Source organism: Urocitellus parryii, chromosome 8 (genome assembly GCF_045843805.1).
Source record: "Urocitellus parryii isolate mUroPar1 chromosome 8, mUroPar1.hap1, whole genome shotgun sequence".
Taxonomy (NCBI): Eukaryota; Metazoa; Chordata; class Mammalia; order Rodentia; family Sciuridae; genus Urocitellus; species Urocitellus parryii.
This window is the reverse complement of record NC_135538.1, coordinates 41354323-41377000: the sequence shown is the minus strand read 5'-3', so window position 1 is coordinate 41377000 and position 22678 is coordinate 41354323. Positions and strand designations below refer to the sequence as shown.

The 22678-nt window shown below is 35.2% G+C and overlaps 1 pseudogene; it reads left to right on the top strand.

The window, feature by feature from the left end:
- The first annotated feature begins 6449 nt into the window (after nucleotides 1-6449).
- LOC144256418 (thyroid receptor-interacting protein 11 pseudogene) overlaps nucleotides 6450-22678 on the top strand; it is a 167414-nt pseudogene continuing 151185 nt past the window's right edge.

Sequence of the window (22678 nt, the reverse complement as noted above, 5' to 3'; positions counted from 1 at the left end):
ATCAACTATACAGGGAGATAGAGGTTATAAAAAACAAACAGAAATCCTAGAAATGCAGGAAGCAATAAACCAACTTAAAAACTCAATTGAGAATACTACCAGCAGAGTAGAACACTTAGAAGATAGAACATCAGACAATGAAGACAAAGTATTTCAACTTGAAAAGAACATAGACAGCTCAGCAAGACTGTTAAGAAACCATGAGCAGAACATCCAAGAAATATGGGATAACATAAAGAGACCAAACTTAAGTAATTGGGATATAGGAAGGTATAGAGGTCCAAACCAAAGGAATGAGCAATCTATTCAATGAAATAATATGAGAAAACTTCCCAGACTTGAAGAATGAGACAGAATCCCAAATCCTAGAAGCCTACAGGATGCCGAATGTGCAAAATCATAAGAGATCCACACCTAGACACATTATAATGAAGATGCCCAACATACAGAATAAGGAGAGAATTTTAAAAGCTACAAGAGAAAGGAAGCAGATTATATTTAGGGGTAAACCAATCAGGATAACAGCTGATCTCTCAACACAGACTTTGAAAGCTAGAAGATCCTGGAATAACATATTTCAAACACTGAAAGAAAATGGGTTCCAACCAAGAATTGTGTATCCAGCAAAATTAAGCTTCAGGTTGGAAGATGAAATTAAAACCTTCCATGATAAACAAAAGTTAAAAGAATTTGCAGCTAGAAAACCATCTCTCAAAAAAATCCTCGGCAAAACATTACAGGAAGAGGAAATGGAAAATAACGATGAAAACCAACAGTGGGAGGTAGGACAGTAAAGGGGGGAAAATAATCAAAGAGGAAAACAAACCATGTTTAGTATCATAAATAAACAAATATGGCTGGAAAAACAACCCGTATCTCAATAATAACCCTAAATGTTAATGGCTTAAACTCACCAATTAAGAGACACAGGCTAGTAGAATGGATCACAAAACATGACCCAACAATATGCTGCCTACAGGAGACGCATTTGATAGGAAAAACATACATAGACTGAAGGTGAAAGGTTGGGAAAAATCATATCACTCATATGGACTTCGGAAACAAGCAGGAGTGTCCATACTCATATCAAATAAAATAGATTTCAAGCCAAAGTTAATTAAAAGGGATAAAGAGGGACACTACATACTGCTCAAGGGAACCATACACCAACAAGACATAACAATCATAAATATATATGCCCCAAACAGTGGTGCAGCTATGTTCATCAAACAAACTCTTCTCACGTTCAAGAGTCTAATAGACTACCATACAATAATCATGGGAGACTTTAACACACCTCTTACCACTGGACAGATCTTCCAAACAAAAGTTGAAATAGGAAACTATAGAACTCAATAACACAATTAATAACCTAGACTTAATTGACATATATAGAATATACCACCCAACATCAAGCAGTTACACTTTTTTCTCAGCAGCACATGGATCCTTCTCAAAAATAGATCATATATTATGTCACAGGGCAACTATTAGACAATATAAAGGAGTAGAGATAATACCATGCATTTTATCTAATCATAATGGAATGAAACTGAAAATCAACAATAAAAGAAGGAAGGAAAAATCATGCATCACTTGGAGAATGAACAATAGGTTACTGAATGATCAATGGGTTATAGAAGACATCAAGGAGGAAATTAAAAAATTCTTAGAGATCAATGAAAACACAGACACAACATATCGGAATCTACGGGACACATTAAAAGCAGTTCTAAGAGGAAAATTCATTGCTTGGAGTGCATTCCTTAAAAAAAGAAAAAAATAACAAATAAATGATCTCACACTTCATCTCAAAATCCTAGAAAAAGAAGAGCAAAACAACAGCAAAAGAAGTAGAAGGCAAGAAATAATTAAAATCAGAGCTGAAATTAATGAAATCGAAACAAAAGAAACAATTGAAAAAATTGATAAAACTAAAAGTTGGTTTTCTGAAAAAATAAATAAGATCGACAGACCCTTAGCCATGCTAACAAAGAGAAGAAGAGAGAGAACTCAAATTACTAGCATACAGGATGAAAAAGTCAATATCACAACAAACACTTCAGAAATACAGAAGATAATCAGAAATTATTTTGAATCCTTATACTCCAATAAAATAGAAGATAGTGAAGGCATCCATAAATTTCTTAAGTCATATGATCTGCCCAGATTGAGTCAGGAGGATATAGACAACCTAAACAGACCAATATCAATGGAGGAAATAGAAGAAATCATCAAAAGACTACCAACTAAGAAAAGCCCAGGACCAGATGGGTATACAGCAGAGTTTTACAAAACCTTTAAAGAGGAACTAATACCAATACTTTTCAAGCTATTTCAGGAAGTAGAAAAAGAGGGAGAACTTCCAAATTCATTCTACGAGGCCAACATCACCCTGATTCCTAAACCAGACAAAGACACTTCAAAGAAATAAAACTACAGACCAATGTCTCTAATGAACCTAGATGCAAAAACCTCAATAAAATTCTGGCAAATCGGATAAAAAAAATATCAAAAAAATTGTGCACAATGATCAATTAGGATTCATCCATGGCATGCAAGGCTGGTTCAATATATGGAAATCAATAAATGTTATTCACCACATCAATAGACTTAAAAATAAGAACCATATGATCATCTCGATAGATGCGGAAAAAGCATTCGACAAAGTACAGCATCCCTTTATGTTCAAAACTCTCGAAAAACTAGGGATAACAGGAACATACCTCAACACTGTAAAAGCAATCTATGATAAGCCTCAGGCTAGCATCATTCTGAATGGAGAAAAATTGAAGGCAGTCCCTCTAAAATCTGGAACAAGACAGGGATGCCCTCTCTCACCATTTCTGTTCAACATAGTTCTCGAAACACTGGCCAGAGCAATTAGACAGACGAAAGAAATTAAAGGCATAAAAATAGGAAAAGAAGAACTTAAATTATCACTATTTGCAGATGATATGATTCTATACCTAGCAGACCCAAAAGGGTCTACAAAGAAACTATTAGAGCTAATAAATGAATTCAGCAAAGTGGCAGGATATAAAATCAACACGCATAAATCAAAGGCATTCCTGTGAAATGGAAATGAGGACAACCACTCCATTCACAATATCCTCAAAAAAAAAAAAATACTTGGGAATCAACCTAAAAAAAAGAGGTGAAAGACTTACACAATGAAAACTACAGAACCCTAAAGAGAGAAATTGAAGAAGATCTTAGAAGATGGAAAAATATACCCTGTTCATGGATAGGCAGAACTAACATCATCAAAATGGCGATATTACCAAAAGTTCTCTATAGGTTTAATGCAATGCCAATCAAAATACCAATGGCATTTCTTGTAGAAACAGAGAAAGCAATCATGAAATTCATATGAAAAAATAAAAGACCCAGAATAGCAAAAACAATGCTAAGCAGGAAGTGTGAATCAGGTGGTATAGCGATACCAGACTTCAAACTATACTACAGAGCAATAGTAACAAAAACAGCATGGAACTCATACCAAAACAGGCAGGTGGACCAATGGTACAGAATAGAGGACACAGAAACCAACCCACAAAACTAAAACTTTCTTACATTTGATAAAGGGGCTAAAAGCATGCAATGGAGGAAGGATAGCATCTTCAACAAATGGTGCTGGGAAAACTGGAAATCCATATGCAACAAATTGAAACTGAATCCCTTTCTCTCGACATGCACAAAAGTTAACTCAAAATGGATCAAGGAGCTTGATATCAAATCAGAGATGCGGCATCTGATAGAAGAAAAAGTTGGCTACGACCTACATACTGTGGGCTCGGGCTCCAAATTCCTCAATAGGACACCCATAGCACAAGAGTTAATACCTAGAATCAACAAATGGGACTTACTCAAACTAAAAAGTTTTTTCTCAGCAAAAGAAACAATAAGAGATGTAAACAGGGAGCCTACATCATGGGAACAAATCTTTACTCCTCACACTTCAGATAGAGCCCTAATATCCAGAGTATACAAAGAACTCAAAAAATTAGACAATAATATAACAAATAACCCAATCAACAAATGGGCCAAGGACCTGAACAGACACTTCTCAGAAGAGGACATACAATCAATCAACAAGTACATGAAAAAATGCTCACCATCTCTAGCAGTCTGAGAAATGCAAATCAAAACCACCCTAAGATACCATCTCACTCCAGTAAGATTGGCAGCCATTATGAAGTCAAACAACAACAAGTGCTGGCAAGGATGTGGGGGAAAGATACACTTGTACATTGTTGGTGGGACTGCAAATTGGTACAGCCAATTTGGAAAGCAGTATGGAGATTTCTTGGAAAGCTGGGAATGGAACCACCATTTGACCCAGCTATTCCCCTTCTTGGTCTATTCCCTAAAGACCTAAAAAGAGCATGCTACAGGGACACTGCTACATCGATGTTCATAGCAGCACAATTCACAATAGCAAGACTGTGGAACCAACCTAGATGCCCTTCAATAGACGAATGGATAAAAAAAAAAAATGTGGCATTTATACAAAATGGAGTATTAACTCTGCATTAAAAAATGACAAAATCATAGAATTTGGAGGGAAATGGATGGCATTAGAACAGATTATGCTAAGTGAAGCTAGCCAATCCCTAAAAAACAAATGCCAAATGTCTTCTTTGATATAAGGAGAATAACTAAGAACAGAGTAGGGAAGAAGAGCATGAGAAGAAGACTAACATTAAACAGGGATGAGAGGTGGGAGGGAAAGGGAGAGAGAAGGGAAATTGCATGGAAATGGAAGGAGACCCTCGGGGTTATACAAAATTACATACAAGAGGAAGTGAGGGGAAAGGGAAAAATAATACAAGGGGGAGAAATGAATTACAGTAGAGGCGGTAGAGAGACAAGAAGGGAAGGGAGGGGAGGGGAGGGGGGATAGTAGAGGATAGGAAAGGCAACAGAATACAACAGACATGAGTATGGTAATATGTAAATCAATGGAAGTGTAACTGATGTGATTATGCAATGTGTATATGGGGTAAAAATTGGGAGTTCATAACCCACTGGAATCAAAGTGTGAAATATGATATAACAAGAACTATGTAATGTTTTGAACAACCAACAATAAAAAAAAGAAAAAAAAACAAAAAAATGTTCCTAAATAAAACAAAAAGCAAATATGAACAAAGTGGCAGCAGGCTCTATTTGTTGGCCACTTTCTCTGCACCAGCCATCAGGTGAGAACTACACAGTATGTTCTCATTTACTCTTTGACTCATGCCTGTGAGAGAGGTTTTATAAATGCATCCTGTCGATTCAGCTCCAAAATTGCTTTGGTCCCAATTTGTATGTCTGTTATGGCCCACATGCTTCATCTCTTTGCTTAGTCCCCCAACTCTACAAAGCTGCCTCCTCATTATCTTGTTGGAAATTAAACACTTTGGAAAGTAGGGTCTTACCTTTTCTCTTCCTGATTTTTAATTCTATGGGAAGGATTTAAATTTAGGATTGTTACTCCATTGTAGAAAATTTCTCAACTTTTTTTTTTCACTCTGTACTGTTTAGACCTGGGTTATATTAGGCACTGATGAACAACAACAGGTTAAGTGTACATCAAGTTATTGGCTCAAAAACAAAGTTTGTTAAGTGAAATGTAAGCGCAATTTTTGAGCACTTAAATAAAAACTTCAATCAGCACTTACCAGGACCATATAATATTAAAATGAACTCAAAAATTTATAGATTAAGAGCAAAAATTTATTTTTGGAAAGGGTGAAGATGGTTCTTTATTGACATTTAATGCATATTATAATTTGAATTCTGAGAATGATTAAGAATTTGTGATGGTTAATTTTATATGTTAACTCATCTGGGCTATGATGCCCAGATACTTGGCCAACTTTTATTCTGGGTGTGTCTGTGCTGGTGTTATGGGGTGAGATTTACTTTTGAATTAGGGGACTTTTAGTTATAGATTGCATTCTGTATTGGAGCGAGACCTTGTCAACTGAATGCAACTTAATGCAACAAGAAGTCCACCTCTCCCAGACAAGAGGGAACTGTCCAGTGAACTACCTTTGGATTTCATCTACAACTTTGATTCTTTGTGATTCCACAGCACACTGCTTTGGGACTCAAACTAGAACACTTTCCTGGATCTCTAGCTCCTCCCAGCCAACCCTGCCCAATCCTGTGAGCCAATAGCTGACAGGCAAGTGCAGGGAAGAAGCAGAGGCCCTGCAGGGAGTCAGTGTGCTCCTGGCTGCCAGTCCCTGGTCAAAGTCCAGGAAAGGCTTCTACCTTTACAGGCAGGAAGTGATGATTGGTGTTGGCAGAGCCCCAGGAACCTCGCGCTGTGAGGAATTCTGAGCGCTTGGGTCATAATTGACCCCAGCAATGCTGGAGAATGTTCGGGGCAGAGAAGTGGATGGTGATGGATGTGGTTTTCTGAGCTGCTCTGATGGATCACTGAAGTGGCGGTTATGTGGTCTTGGTTTGGAGGCCTGGGCTCAGGCTTAGGCCACTTCTTGGGTCAGGTGGGGTGCAGCTTGGCTTCCCTCACTGGCATTATCTCCAGCTTCACCAAGAAAATGCTTCTGGATGACTTAGGAGACCTAGAAGCAGCTTTTCCTCATTGTTGGAGAAAGAAAATCGAAGCTACTGATTCCACACTAAGATGTGAGAATGAAAGACTGAAAAAGTATTGTACTGTTCTGGAAGAAAAGCATGAAGCATCAGTGCTGCAAATAAAGCATCAGTCTGTAAGTTACCAAAATCAACTGCAATAGAAAGAGGTAGAGATCAGCCATCTTAAAGCAAGACAGATTGCACTGCAAGATCAAATGTTCCAACTACAGGCAGCTGCTCAATCAGTACCTCCAGGAGCTTGTGGTGTACCAACAACAACTGCACCGGTTCCGTTTGGTTCCTGGATCAGTAGTCATTTTTCAGCCTTTCCTGGTGATGACATGGACTTTAGTGACATAATTTTATCACAACAAGAATCAAACAGATTGTCAATTGAAGTTTCAAGGCATGAATCTGAAGTTGGCCACTCAAAGCAGATTGTTGAGGCTCAGGGAACAAATCATTCTGACACGAGTGAAATCTGCAAAGTACAAAATACTATTAAGACTCTTCAACCAAACCAAAGTCCAGACATAGATGATCACCAGCATGAAATGTCAGTTTTGGAGCAGAGTTCTACTGTGGCAGAAAAGGGAAAAATCCTTCCACAGAGTTCAGCAGTGGAAGAAGTGTTCAGGCTACAACAAGCTCTGGCTGATGCGGAGAAGGAAATCATGAGACTAAATGGTTTAAACCAGGATAACCGTCTTGCTGAAGACAATCTGAAACTTAAAATGCATTGAAGCTTTAGAAAAAGAGAAGTCATCATTGAGTCAGGAAAAAGAAGAACTTCAGATGTCACTGTCAAAATTGAGCTGTGACTATCAAGTCATGAAAAACAGAGCTTCAACAGACATGAATTTGGATGTACAATTACAAGACTTAAAATTTAACTTGAAGGCAAAGGAGGAAGAACTGAATCAGACTATCAATGATAAGAAAATGCTGATAGCTGAGTTAGAAGAACTGGACCATCAGAATCAGGAAACTACAAAGCACATGATTTTGATACAAGATGAGCTATCAAAACAACAAAATGAAGGAGACCTTGTCATCAAGAAGTTGGAACAAGATCTAGATGGTAAAAAAAAGAGAGTTCATCAACTTGAGGATGATCAAATGAACATATCCCAAGAGTTGCATGTGCAGAAGGAGAAGTTAACTCAGAGTGCACAGAGTCTCAGTGATTTGCATTTAACTAACCAGAAGCTTGAAGATAAAGTAGAAGCTTTAGTAGATCAGCTAAATCAGTCACAAAAAAATAGTTTAAACATCCAGCAGGAAAACCTTGGGCTTAATGAACACATTAGACAAATTGAAGATGAACCGTCTGGATTGAAGAGTAAGATCCGAAGTTCTTTGAATGAAGACTCTAACAGTCATTGTAAGGATGACTTGTTTAAAGAATGGGAAGCTGAAGTTAGCAATTTAAGGCAAAATCTTTCTGAAGTAGAACAGCTCAATGAAAATTTAAAGAAAGTTGCTGTTGATCTCAAAACGGAAAATGAAATGTTGATTTTAGCACGTGAAGATGTAAGGCGTAAGTTGGAAGAATCTGTTGCTGCTAACAATCAAATCTCTCCAGAAAAAGACATTATCACAGAGACCCTAAAAAGAGACAAAGAAGCCGATCTGCACCAGGCAGAAAAAAGACTGTTGGAAGAAGCAAATAATCACAAGCAGACTATTCAGGAACTCTCCAATGCACATAATTTGAATACCTCTGCCTTAAAGCTGAAACATGAATGTGTATTGCAACTCAATCAAAAGAAGGACTTTGAAATAGCAGGACTCAAAAAGAATATTGAGCAAATGACTGCTGATCAAAAAGAAACTGAGGAAATTTTGGCATCTCATATAGAAGAACAGAAGCAATTGCTACAAGTTATAAATGAAAAACAAGTTTTTATTGAAAAACTCGAAGAAAAAAGTTCAGAACTCCAAAAGGATTTAGATAAGTGTTCTCAGGCCTTAAGAGAAAATGAAACTTTAAGGCAATCCATTGAAGAAAAGGACAGAAGTCTTGGCTCCATGAAAGCAGAAAACAACCATCTGCAAGAAGAATTGGAAAGACTCAGGGAACATCACAATCAAGCTGTACCTATGGCTGAGCCTAAAACCCTGGATGCTATAACAGGACTAGAATTGGAGGTATCTCAACTGAATATAGTAAAAAATCATCTGGAAGATGAAATTAAACACTATCGAAAGATAATTACAAATAAAAACAAGCGTAAAATGCGACTACTTCAATCTTTACAGGAGTAGAAGAAGGAAATGGATGAATTTAAATACCAATATGAGCAGATGAATGCTGCACATAGCCAGTTAATTTTAGAAAAAGAGGAGGAGATTAAGAACTTGCAGAAAACTATTGACCAAATAAAAGCCCAGTTGCCTGGAAAAACACACGATGCTCCAACAGAGAAATCTGATATTTTTCCAGAGACCAAAGTTGAAAACCTTAATGTAGAAAGTGGCAGTGAAAAACATGACCTGTGGAAAGAAAAGGAGTTGTTGAAGCACACAGTAAGAGAGCTAAAGGAGAGAATACTGATTTTAGAAGTGGACACTTGTACACCCAAAGGGGAAAATGAAAACATAAGAGAAACATGCAAAGAAAAGGAAAGGGAGTATCAATCATTGCAAGGGACAAACTTGAAGTTATCGGAGATCCTGTGAGAAAAAGAATTGGAATGTCAGTCAATGAAAGAGAAAGCTCTTGCCTTTGAGCAACTGTTGGAAGCAAAAGAAAAGGGAGAAGCTGGGGAATTCAGCCAGCTTTCCAATGCAGTTGAGTCAATGCAGAAGACAGCTACATTTCAGCAAGAACGAAACCAAGTCATCCTAGCACTAAAACAAGAGCAGATGGAAAACAGTGCCCTTCAGGAGGAGGTTCAACGCTTATAGGACCAAGAATTACTCCTAAACCGGGAGCTAGAAAGGCTACGCAGCCATCTCTTGGAATCAGAAGAGTCTTACACCCAGGAAATTTTGGCTGCAGAAGACAAAGAGATTCAACTGAGACAGAAAGTCACACTCTTGGAGGAAAAGCTAGTTGCATCTTCTAAGGCAAGTCATCAAGCCAGTGTGCAGATAGAGTCTCTGCAGGAACGGTTGAGTCTGGTCTCTCAACAGAGGGATGAGAATGCACTGCAGCTTTCACTCTCTCAGGAACAAGTAAGGCAGTATGCCCTGTCATCAAGTAACCTGCAAAGGGTTCTAGAGCACTTCCAACAAAAAGAGAAAGCTATGCATTCTGCTGAATTAGCCAAAGAAAAACAGTAGATAGCTGAATGGAAGAACAAGGCCAAAAAACTAGAAAGAGAAGTATCATCATTGCAGGAACGTTTGGATCAAGCGAATGCTCTGTTGGATTCTGCTTCCAGACTGAGAGAAGACTTAGATCTCAAGGAAGAACAGATGGAAGAATTGAAAAAACAAAACGAGCTCCAAAAAGAAATGTTGGACCATGCACAACAGAAATTGTCTACTTTGGTCAACAGCACAGAAGGAAAAGTGAACAAAGTCCTCATGAGAAACCTTTTTATTGGTCATTTCCAGACACAAAAAGGCAAACGTCGTGAAGTGTTACAGTTGATGGGAAGCATCCTGGACATTCCAAAAGAGGAAATGGAGCAGTTGTTGAATGAAGATTATGGTGGTGTTACCAAGTGGATGAGTAGTTGGCTAGGAGGGACATCAAAAAGTGTCCCCAACATAGCTTTGAGACCAAATCAACAACCTCAACAACCTATGCTTAATAGTTCTTTTTCAGAACTCTTTCTCAAATTTCTGGAAATGGAATCTCATCCCTCTGTCCCAACACCAAAGCTTTCTCCCATTTCTCCATGGACTGTCTAGACTCACCAGGAAGGAGAGAGCAAGGTGTAAATGGACCAGGAAATGTTAAAGATGCACCCGAATTCAGAGCTGGCAGAAGCACCAACAGGAATCCACGTTCTGCAGCTGTGCCTCTTAGTAACCTAGCTGAAGTTGGACTTGATGGACCTGGGCATCCTCTTTTTAAACCCATCGCAGATTTCATGCCCACCTTTACACCATTGCCAGTGTCCCCAGACATTAGTGCCAGAGTTGTACTCCAGGATCTTCTAAATATTTAGCATTTTAAAGAAGCTATAAAACTTTTTGATGTTTTACATCATGGCCTTTTGGAAAAGAACTCTGTATTTGTAGACAAAAAGAGAAAGAAAATAAGCTGGTATATATAGGTATATAGCTAATAGGTAATTTGTTGTTGTTGTTGTTGTTGTTGTTTTGCTATAGTACTTTTTAATAAATTTGTTTTGTTTGCTGTAGCACTTTGTGCTTAAAAATTTTGTTCCAATGTAGCAGTTAATCATCACCAGTCATCAATTCTGTTGTACATTTGTGAGCAACTGTACAGAGCAGCATTAGTAAATTAGCTCCAAACTCTTTTCTAAAAAATGATTATATTTATTAAATTTAATGTCATTAAGATTAAAATGATACATTTAAATAACAAGAAAGAAGAAAAATCCAACCCAGATGAAGAAGATCTCAGATTTAGAGTATATGAAATACAACTGTGATGTTGCAAAAAGTTGTGAAATCTTTAGTTTATCCAAGAAAACGTTGTACAACTACCAGAAGAATATTTCATTGGGGAGGACCTGAACACTAAGTTTAGTGCATAAATTCTAAGATGATTTGAATCCAAATTCTATGAGCCCTATCCATTTTACTTATTTCCATTTCTATAGAAAAGTCACTTCACATTAATTCAGTTTTCTAGATGTTAAATATGTCCAGAAGGAAGACTATTTTTATGAGTCAACCCCAAAGTGGAATCACAAGATCCATTGGCAATGGAAAAGTTAATTAGTAAGAATGTATCATTAAATACCTGGACTGTTTATGTACATACTTTTGGGGGCTCTAAAATAATGCTTATCAACACATTTTTTAAAACATTTGATCAAAACAAGTTGGGGAGAGAAATAAGCTAACATAAATTTTTGAAAGATGAAAACCTTTCAAACAAGAGTAGTTACAACCTTTTGATAAATTAAGGTAAAAGATGAATCAGAAGTTTCTAGCTTAAGTAGGTGAAATCAGAGAAAAGAAAAACAGATTGCATAGCACATAATTCTCTGACACCTGTCATTTCTAAAACCATTCAGAACATTTTTATTAAAATTAAGTTAAGGGCTGGGGATGTGGCTCAAGCGGTAGCGCGCTTGCCTGGCATGCGTGCAGCCCGGGTTCGATCCTCAGCACCACATACCAACAAAGATGTTGTGTCCGCCGAAAACTAAAAAATAAATATTAAAAAAAAAATTCTCTCTCTCTCTCTCTCTCTCTCTCTCTCTCTCTCTCCCTCCTCTCTCACTCTCTCTTTAAAAAAAAAATAAATAAAATAAAATAAAATTAAGTTAAATAATATTTAATAAATTTTTAAATATAAATGATATTATCATTTAATATAAATTAATCTAATTTAAATTTATTTTATTAATTAATATTGTTTAAATTTATTTTATTAATATTGTTTGATTTTAATTTATTTTATTAATTGATATTGTTTATTAAATTAAAGTATGATTCATATTTAAAAATACATTAAATTTTATTTAACTAATACATTTTAATAAAGTCAATTTAAATAACATTTAATATAGATCAAATTATTTAATATAAACTATATAATTTAATATAAATGTTAATAAAGTTAATTTAAAAAAAATGCTCTTAGTGGTTTTAGAAATTACAGGTGGCAGAGAAGTATTAGCTGTATAATCTACGTTTGCTCCTCTCTGATTTTACCTAACTTAAGCTAGAAACTTTTGGTTTATCTTTTCTCTTAATTTACAAAGATAACAAAGGGAAATACAAAACACCCAGTAGCTACACATATCAGCTTTTCCTTTCTTTATTTCACCTAAACATTTACATTATTTTACCAAAACTAAGATGCCATCAGTTGTTAGGCATGAACAAAATCACTGAGACAACAACTGGAAGATGCATCCCAATCTCAGATTGGCTAAGTATTCAAAACATATAAATGTCTGAGAACTGATGACCTCTGATAGTAAAGTTCCCAAACTATGGAAAGTTTCCAAATGCTATGGAAAATGATGACATTTCTCTTTTTGCGTTTTTAAGTTGATAACATTCTAAGTACTAAGGTACATTATCAGAAACTTTATGTAACTCAAGTCTTTAAATTTCTTATTTTTCCTGTACTGTAGACCAAGGGAATCACAATTCATTGAGCTCTACTAGCATTTTAGTGACAGGAAAAAATTCAATGATGCATAGTTGTTTATTTATATTCAATGTCTATCAATTTTATATACTTTGGGGAAGAGTCACAAACCACAGAACTTTGCCTTCTGCTTTATTTCAAAGCTTCCAGCATCAGTTGCAACAATTCTAAGAAACTCTGGGAATACTCTAGGATTCAAAATGCGCACTTACTTTTTTTCGAAACCATCCCTAAGACATGAGTCATTAGGTGAATTTCTAGTTCTATTTAAATTTACTGAATTATTATTAAGTGATAACATATTAAGCCAAAATGAAAAATGAAAGTCCATGCTTCACATCAGAGCAAGGAAGAAATAAGAAGGTATGATGTGTGGTAAAAATGCATGAACATGCAAATATTATGCAGCCTTCTTAAGTCTAAATTTCTTTTTTATTTATTTTTTGGAGGTTACATTCCTGCATGATATTCATGGAATAACTTTTGGGAGGATACAATCAGAAATTCAGCATTAAAATCTGCCTTCCTGCAACATCACATGGCTTACTCCTATCAAATCATATATTTTGCTTCGGTTTGCCAAATTGCTTGGGATCTTCTTACAATAGGCTTCATATGGTTGGGAAAAGCAGAGTTCAGATTTGTCATGAGAGATTTTTATATGATCTTCTCATTCCTTTGTGAGCCTTTGGGTTTCAATGCTGGGAAACACACTTCTTATATTTCAGAATTGAAGAGTTCTTGGAAAGAGCAACCTCACTGCATTCTTGAGAAAAATGTTATACAGGTACTCTGAAAATTACAAAGATTTATATAGATTCAAGATTTTTTTAAGACAAGGGTTTAATGGAGAAAACACCAAGAGAGCCTTAGAAGATTTCATATGCCCCGCATTCTTATAAAAACCTTCTATATTGTAAACAAGATAAAGCCAATCAGAAGAGTTCCTAAGGAAATATTGTACTTTCAGTTTCCTTATCTCATAAATTTTATTAAAGTTTCATTAAAGACCCTGAATTTGCTAGCCTTTTTATTAAATATTTATTGGAGATATGCTATTAATGTCTATCACTGGATTTTATTTGGTCTCACATTAAAATGTGTATACTTTTTATGAGCACAGATGAAATATTATTTGAGAAAATTTATCGCAAAACTTTAGCAATTTATGGACATAAAGAGATTATCAAATGATATAAAAAGTGGAGTTTTCTTTCATGTTTATCATAAATCCTTGTTTCTTCAGTTGCTGGGGAGGAACATTAGGATGATTGGCTCAGAGTAAGAAATACTAGACTGGATAGAAGGGACTGGAGCAGCTTTGCTGGTTAGTTGTCCATTTGAAAAACTTTTATTTGGGACTGGCAAAATATAACAAAGACCAAAATCCATTGAACTGATCAAACTCTGCAACAGTTAACCAGAGTAGCTTCCTCTTCTCTGCCCCCAATTTTGGAGCAATGCTCTGTTGGTGATACCTTGAATGATCCTTGGCATTGAAGAACTGCCATCCAACAATTTATTTCCTTTTTTCTTGTCCTTCTCAGTAATCATAATAAGTGATTTCCAGAGGCATTGAGAGGTTGGGTAAGGAAAGGTAATGGGAAATCTAATTGACCCAAATTAGTTTATGTGAATGTACCAATGTGTAACAATGAAGGCCAATATTATGTACAGTTATGATGCACCAAAAATGATCTTAAGAAAGAAAGAAAAAGAATAATATGATTTCCATAACCTCAAAATAATCTGATCTTCAGGAAAAGCATTTTGAAAATAGTTTACGCCTACCTGTCAGACTTTTTTCCTGTTCATCAAGGATTTGTCTTATGAGGACATGTATTTCTTTAAAAAAAAAATCTTGTAAACCAAGCAGTGTGTGGTGACACATGCCTTTAATTCCAGGGATTCCAGGACAGCCTCAGCAATCTAGAGACACCCTGTCACAAAATAAAATAGATAGAACTAGGGATGTGGCTCAGTGGTTAAGCATCCCTGGGTTAAATTCCCATACCTAAGCAAATATCAAAAAAATCATGTAAAAAATCTTTTTTTTTTTTTAACCTAAGCAATTGAGATTGATCACAAAGTCATTACTTCAAGTCACCAGTGGCACAAATTCATAATAAATTTGAAGTTGAGTTTTAAATACCAATGTATCATGCCCAAAATGACTGTCCTAACAAAGAATTTGTGGACTTTCATCTGTGTATGTGCATAAATTTATATATCTTCAGGTGTATAAAGAATTTCAGTAACCTCATGTGTCAGTTTTTCTACAATCTAATTTCAAAAGTGCTAATCTCTTGCTGTAATATATGGGCTAAAAATAACATTTCTAACTCCATTTTTCAACCTGTTATGACTTCCTAAAGATGCTGAGACTATGTAATTTTTTTTTATCCAACCTATTAACTACTTTAAAAAAACAATTCTGAAGGGATTTCAATTAGGGAACTGGTTGGAAATAGTGTTGTATCCTTGGTATCCTAGCGGAGCAAGACAAAGAGGTTCAATTGTTGCTTTAAAAGATCTAAGTTGGATTCAGGCATAGGAAGCCCTTTGATTTACTTCACTGGCAGCCATGCTGAGCGTTTCCAAGTCATTTATGTGTATACAGAACAAAATCAGATCAAGATGAATAAGCAAATGAGGGTATAGAATCCTGGAGTGTCCATCCACCAGAGGATCTGTGTGGGAACCATAGAGAGTTCCTATCATTGACAAGCTGAGGGAGTGCTTCATTGAATTCTTGGGTCCATCTGTGTTGACACACCTTGTGGAGTTCAGGCAAGGACAATGATAGAGTTGACAACTGAAAAACTAGTCAGGTGACTTTAACTAATTGGACTCAAGAACCAACTGGTAAGCTTTATGGCACTTTCACAGTTACTAGTCAAATATTAACTCATTCTATCTCATTTTTGGAGCCCTGGGCAACTTGCCAGACAATAATATTTGAACATATATTCACCACTGACATTTTAAGATGTACTGGAAAATGCCAAAGCAACAGGACTTCAAACCAATATTTCTATCTATTTCACAGTGCCAATCTCAGCTCTTAGCTAGGGCTACTTATATAACGACATGAGCTAATGGTCTTTGGAGGTAATGCGTGTGTGTGCATGAGGATTAAGAGTAGTGGTGGTGGAGAGATGTGGAATGTCCATTCAGTAGGTTACTTACTTTAGGATTTTTGAGTGATTATACATAATTTACCTGGCAGTTTCCATTAACCAGTAAGAAAGGGATGATATTCTCTTTCCCATTGAAAGGAAATCTGGGTCACTACGTTAAGAAATACATTTTCTATTTTATGTAAGGCTGAGGGCTAAACACAGCTATTATTTACTATACAAGAGTGGGCCAGTGCTGAGCACAGGGAGCATATGAAGCTGGAGGTGGCAGTTACAGTGAGCAAGGCTGAGCCACACTAAGGAAGGCTGAACCACAGTAGACTTTTGACTACAAGTAGAGTATTGTTACTCTACTTGGTTACAAGTAGAGTATTGTCACATGGCAACACATTTCTTCTTCTTTCATATTCTGGATTAATGCTTCTAAAGGAATTTGATGGTTTGGGTACAGAATTAATACCAAAATCATCTTGAATATCCCCCATACAGGCCACTTCATCCTCAGGATTATGGACTCTGGAGCTTTGTTCTCATGGAGTTTATTAAGGGGCATATAATATCATGAAAAGAAAGACTGAGAAACAGCTCCAAGAACAATATAGCACTTTAAACTCCACGTAAAGCATATAATAGACTTGAAGCTGGAAGGAAAAGTATTTGTTGAAATGGTTTTGCTAAAATGTATACTTCTGGATATAGGAATAGCCAAGGAATGAAGAAGATAAAAGTAATAACATACAAATTGCTTTATTATATAGAAAGGGGCCTTAATAAGTTTTAAAAAGATTCTTACAGGGACACTTTTCATATCATCTCATTAAGGCATTTTATATATATATATATATAGAGAGAGAGAGAAAGAAGTATGAAAATATTTTTAGAGGAAATGATCATATGCAAAAATGTTTAACAAATTGGGAGTTCTATCAGAATTCTGAGGATGTTGAATTTTTTTTAGTTTTTGTGAATGACTAAAAGGATAATTTTGACCAATGAGGTGATCCATTAAGCTTTATAAGGAAAAATCATAAAGTAATTAGATTTCTTTTATACATATGTTAGTTTATTCTCTAAACGTGTGATCTAATCCAAGTATCTCCATGGAAAAATATCTCACTGTTTATTTAAAAAATTTCCACAATCTTTCCTGGACAGTGCTTTCAAGGATCTTTAGCAGTCAAAATAGTAGTTAAAATGTATATCCTCTGCATCACACTGAGAATAATTTATAGTTAGATATCCCAGATTTCAAGTCAAGTTACTTCCAGACACATCTGTGCAACAAATGAAAATGCAAAGCATTTCATGGTATAGTGTTTCATTTGATTGGGAATAAATTGAAAATGTATTCCTTACTGTTTATTTTTCTGTTCATATTTAAATATGTGATATAGAATATGAAAGGAAGTTCTAATTTGGTAGTGTCTTGATTATAACCAACTTGTGAAAAGCAAAGATTTATATTTCTAAAAATAGTTAGCTTTCAATACTTCAGCTAATTTATACAATATTTTGAATGTTTATATTAAAAATAAATATTTCTTCGACCTAAGCATATTTGTTTCCTGAGTGAACATACTATGTTCTGTGTATTAATTGGCCTTATAGTTGAGTACAGAGATTGAAAAATTTTTTCTTCATATCATTATATTTACCATTACAAAAGTAGAAAACATTTCTGAGAAAGCTCAATTTAGTGAGTCTTGAAACCCACAAGAACAGAACAATGGTAACATAAAATAAAGAAAAATTGCTTTGAGGAAAGAAAGGGAAACTAGTGTATTGCCTGTTTTAGAACTCAATTCAAGATGGGAAGAAATCAATGAAGGTTTTTTGCTGTTTTGAAAAATTATAGAATCACAGAAAGTGTTAAAGGAAGTATAGAACAGTAGTATGTATCCTCCACTTGGTTTTCCCCAATGGTTCCTTCTTATACAACTGTAGTGCAATATCAAAACCTATCAAAAATATCTATTCAGTTGTGTGTATGTGTTTGTTTGTGTGTGTGTGAGTGTAGTTTACATAGGGTAATCATAGCATTTAATATATGTACACAATGGTGTTTCAATATATAAATACAATGCATAGTGTTCACATCTTTGGCATATCTGTCACAGAAGACATGTTATTTTTTGTTTTGGGAACATTAAAAATTCTCCTTATTATCTATTTTGAAATATTAATTATTGTCTTCCATAGTTATCCTACATGTTATAAAAAGTTAGAAGTTATTCTAACACAGAAAGTGTTAAAGATAGTACAGAACAGTAGTACTTTCCTTCCACTCTGGTTTCCCCAATGGTTTCTTCTTATATGACTGTAGTGCAATATCAAAATCAGGAAGACCAACCAATGTTAGAACAATGTGTTTTAGTTCTATGACATTGTATCATCTATGTAGTGACCAACACAAACCAGATAGAGAAATATTCCATTACCACTAAAATTTCCATTTCCACTTTTCTTTTCAGTTGTGTGTATATGTATGTGTGAGTGTGTGTGCATGAATGTGTGTTTATAGTTTACATATGGAAATCACAGCATTTAATATATTTATAGAATAGCATTTCAATATATAAATACTATGTATATTGATCACATCATTGGCCTCTCACAGAAGACATGTCATTTCTTTGTTTTGGGAACACTCAAAATTTCATTATTAGCTATTTTGAAATATTAATTATTGTCAGCCATAGTTATCCTACATGTTGTAAAAAAATTAGAATCATTCCATCCATCTGCACCCCTGCACCTATTAATTATACTCTCTCTACCCACCCACATACACCTCTCCCAGGCTCTGTTACCACTATTCTTTCATCTACTTCTTTGAGATCACCTTTGGTTTCCACATGTAAGTGTGAACGGGCAGTATTTGTCTTTCTGTGCCTGACTTGTTTTGCTTAATATAATGTCCTCCAGTTCTCTTCCCTCTTGCTACCCTTTTACAACATCACTGCCAACACCACCCCCATTACTATCTATTTCCTCTAGAGCCACTATTTTTTTTCTCCCTCTTGGTGATTTTGTCATATCAATAATGTTTCATAAATGGAATCATGCAATACATGACTTTTGGAGATTGGCCTTTTATCATGCAGCATGATGCCCCTGAGATTCACCTAATTTGCTGCATGGGTGGATATTTCATTCCTTTTTTTATTGGAATAAACATCCACCAGAGTCAGAGCTGAGCCCTGTGATAAGGGTAGGTTTACTTGTTTAAGAAGCTATTGACTGTTTTCAGATTGGCTGTACCATTCTCAGGATTCACCAGCAAGGTGTGAGAGATCCAATTTCTCTGTGTCCTCATCTGTATCTGGTATTACCACTTTGGTTACCTTTGGTTAATGTATTAAGTGTGATGGTGCCTCAAAATGGTCTCAGATTGCATCTCCCTAATGCTAATGAATCTTTTCAGGTACTTATTGTCATCTTTATATTGTCTTCAAAAAGACTATATGTCTTCTTATTTTAACTATATTCATAGGTAACAAGTGGTATTGCCAAACACCAAGTGATTTCTTCAAGTAGTAAGAGCATTTTAAAATTAAATATTAGTTTTCCTACAGAGGACCCTTTAGCAAGATACTCATAGGAAGTGTATAGAATAAAATTACAATGCATATACCATTCTATAGTTAATGATTATGAGTAAAGTTTAAGAAACACTTTCAAATAGCCAAAGGTACAAATAATATAAACTTCTCAGACAAAATGAAACAAAAGAATACACCATATTTTTCAAATAATTTAAAACAGTAAGATTATAATTGTAATAGAATACAATGGAAATCCTTATAATATTTTTTCTGGGAGAATCTGTATAGAATAATATCATGTAAGGAATATGGTTATAGTAATCAGAAAGTGGCTGGGGATATAGCTCAGCTGGTAGAGTGCTTGACTAGCATGCACAAGACCCTGGGTTCAATGCCCAGCACCACCAATAATGATAATAATAATCATCAGAAAGTAAGAAAAGATAACTAAGCACATGTCTTTATATATGATTAATTGTTCTAGTGGCTTCTCTTTATTCTCCTTTTCACTTTTTGTTCATAACACAAAGAAAACTACTGACTGAAAAATACAATGCAAGTAAACTTAGTTCAGGGGAATCAAATGTTGACCCGAAAGCAATCAAAATTGTGTTTTGAAATCTCCTGATAATTCTCCTGAACGACTGATTTTACTTACCTGAAATTAATTTATCCAACCAATATTCTCTAAGCACTCATGTGTCTTTACAGAGCTAGCACTGTATAAGAATTTTGACATCCATGACACATAAAATATATTTGATGCACTGAAGAGACTTAAAATATAGTAGACAGAGACAAAATTGTAAGAAGCTTATTGTTTCCTTGAAAATATTAAAGAAAAGAAATGATCTTTGTGGTTCAGGAGGGTTAACTCTCTGAACTATTCTAAATATTTTCTTGATGATAATTCAAATTCATGAATGGAAAGCAGAAATTAAGAGAAAGGTGAAGAGATAGTAGTTGAAAGCAATGGTCTATACATAACAGTTACTAACTACATTTTGTTCATTTTGCCCTATCATTTTCTCCAAATGAGGCCATGTGCTTTTGGCTAATGAAAATGGTTGTATTTTTTGTGTATTGTATGCATGCATTTGCATGTCTTTGTTACTTAATAACTAACCATATTTATAGTTACTAGATTAGAGTGTGACATGAATGGCACATTCGAATTCAGAAAGGCATTATCTAATGTCTTTCTTAGGTCCCAGGGAAGAAAAAAATGCCTGTGTAAAATAATAATGCTCCCTAAAAACCTAGAGGGATTTTTCAGGGAAGGAATGAAAAGAATTTTTCTGCATTTCACTCAGGACTAAATACAAGAACATGAAGAAAAGATGTGATTTGGATAGAGCATTTCATAAGTGTTTCAAATTTGAAAGGGGCAAATGAAGTGTGTTAAAAATATAGTTCCCTGAAAAACATCTAAAATAGAATTTTTCTTTTGAAGAGTCAGGAAAATGAACTGGATTTTTTTTCTCAAGGTCAGTTTAACCTCAGAAATCCATGTGTTCTCTGCAAAAACAAGCTGCCCTCTTCTCCTACCCCCATCCTGATCAGGTGAGGTAACTGGCAATTCTATGTGATGCTTCTCTAACCATAATAATACCATAATAAACAGTGCCATCTACTGACTAACTTACACTATCTGCTATATCTCAGAAGCAAATATTGATGTGATAGCAAATTCTACGTTGATATTTCTTATAGGTTGACCGAAGTTCTGTGTCATGCTTACTCAAAGCCATAGGGAATATAGATATCATCTGATTTGATCTTCTTGATTTTTTAACAGATGAAGCAATTGAGAACGGAAAAGGTGGATCAATGTGCCCCAAATTTTGACATAGTATTTTTCAGTGAGTACCATTGTGAACTGAACCCTGGGAATGAAAGGAATTTAACACTTAGGAGATTGAAATCAATCTTCAAAGTTATCCAACCATTGGGGAAAAAGTTTGACAGAGATGATTAATGAAAAAAGTATGAAATTCATGTAGCACAGCAAGTTGGAAAACGGCTAACCGAAAGTTTGGGGGAAAGAAAATGCTCATATCAGGCTTAAGAAAAAAGAATGAAAGAGGAAACAATAAGTTAATGCGATTTTGCTCTTTCCTATTTAGCAACAGAGGATTACAACTATTTATTATTGCTATGGAAGCCAGCTTTGTCCCCACAAAAGCAAGAGTCATAAAATGAATTTATTCTGTTTTATGAGGCATCATGTCAATACCACCTTACAGCATGAAAACTGAAACAAGTATAACCATATTGTATAATCATCAAATTAATGCAATCAGGCTGAGCAAAGTAGTCTACTCATCAATATGTTCCTATATTTTAATTATCAAAAATTAAAAAAAAAATTAAGCCACGTTCAGTTTCTATTTGTATCCAAGACATGACTTATTTGTCTGAATAGTAGATAACATCTAAATATTACATTCAAGTAGGTTCATAGTTGTATCATTATAGCATTTTAGTACTGGGCCTTTTTTCTGTAAGTAGATTAACAAATATTTGTGGAATGGAATATTGGTAAAAGGCTACTGTACCGTCTCATTTAAAATGATAAATTGTTAAGCTGTTTATTCTAATAGGCCCAGGATTTTTATTTTGTTGTTGTTGCTGTTGTTGTTTTTAGGCCTTTGCAACTTTATGTAACATATATTGTCATATTAGAAAATATACACCAAATTGAGGAATTCGGGGTTAACTAAGAACAAAATGAATCATGTTAGAGAAATATTTCCAAGCATAATATTCAATTTTATCATATTTCCCATCTTTTAAATTTAGAAGAAATTAAAAACACTGAAAACCCAGGTTTAACCATAATTTGAGACCAGGCAAGCATATAGGGTTTCAGAAGGCCACATTCTCTGCTTCCCACATCCCCAGTACCTTCCACTGAGTCAAACTAGAGTCTTCTGAAGAACCAGAATCCACCAGAACTACGATGCCAATTGTAATAACAACAAAAGCACTGGGGAAACGTGCTTTCATAAGGGTTACAGTGCCTCGCAGGAGGTACATGGCATTGAAAGTGGTTTTGAAACTAAAGACAGGAACTCAAGCTGAGGGCACACTGCAAGTTGTCACACAGATGTCCTCTTGGCACAGGATCATGACAGAGCTTAGAA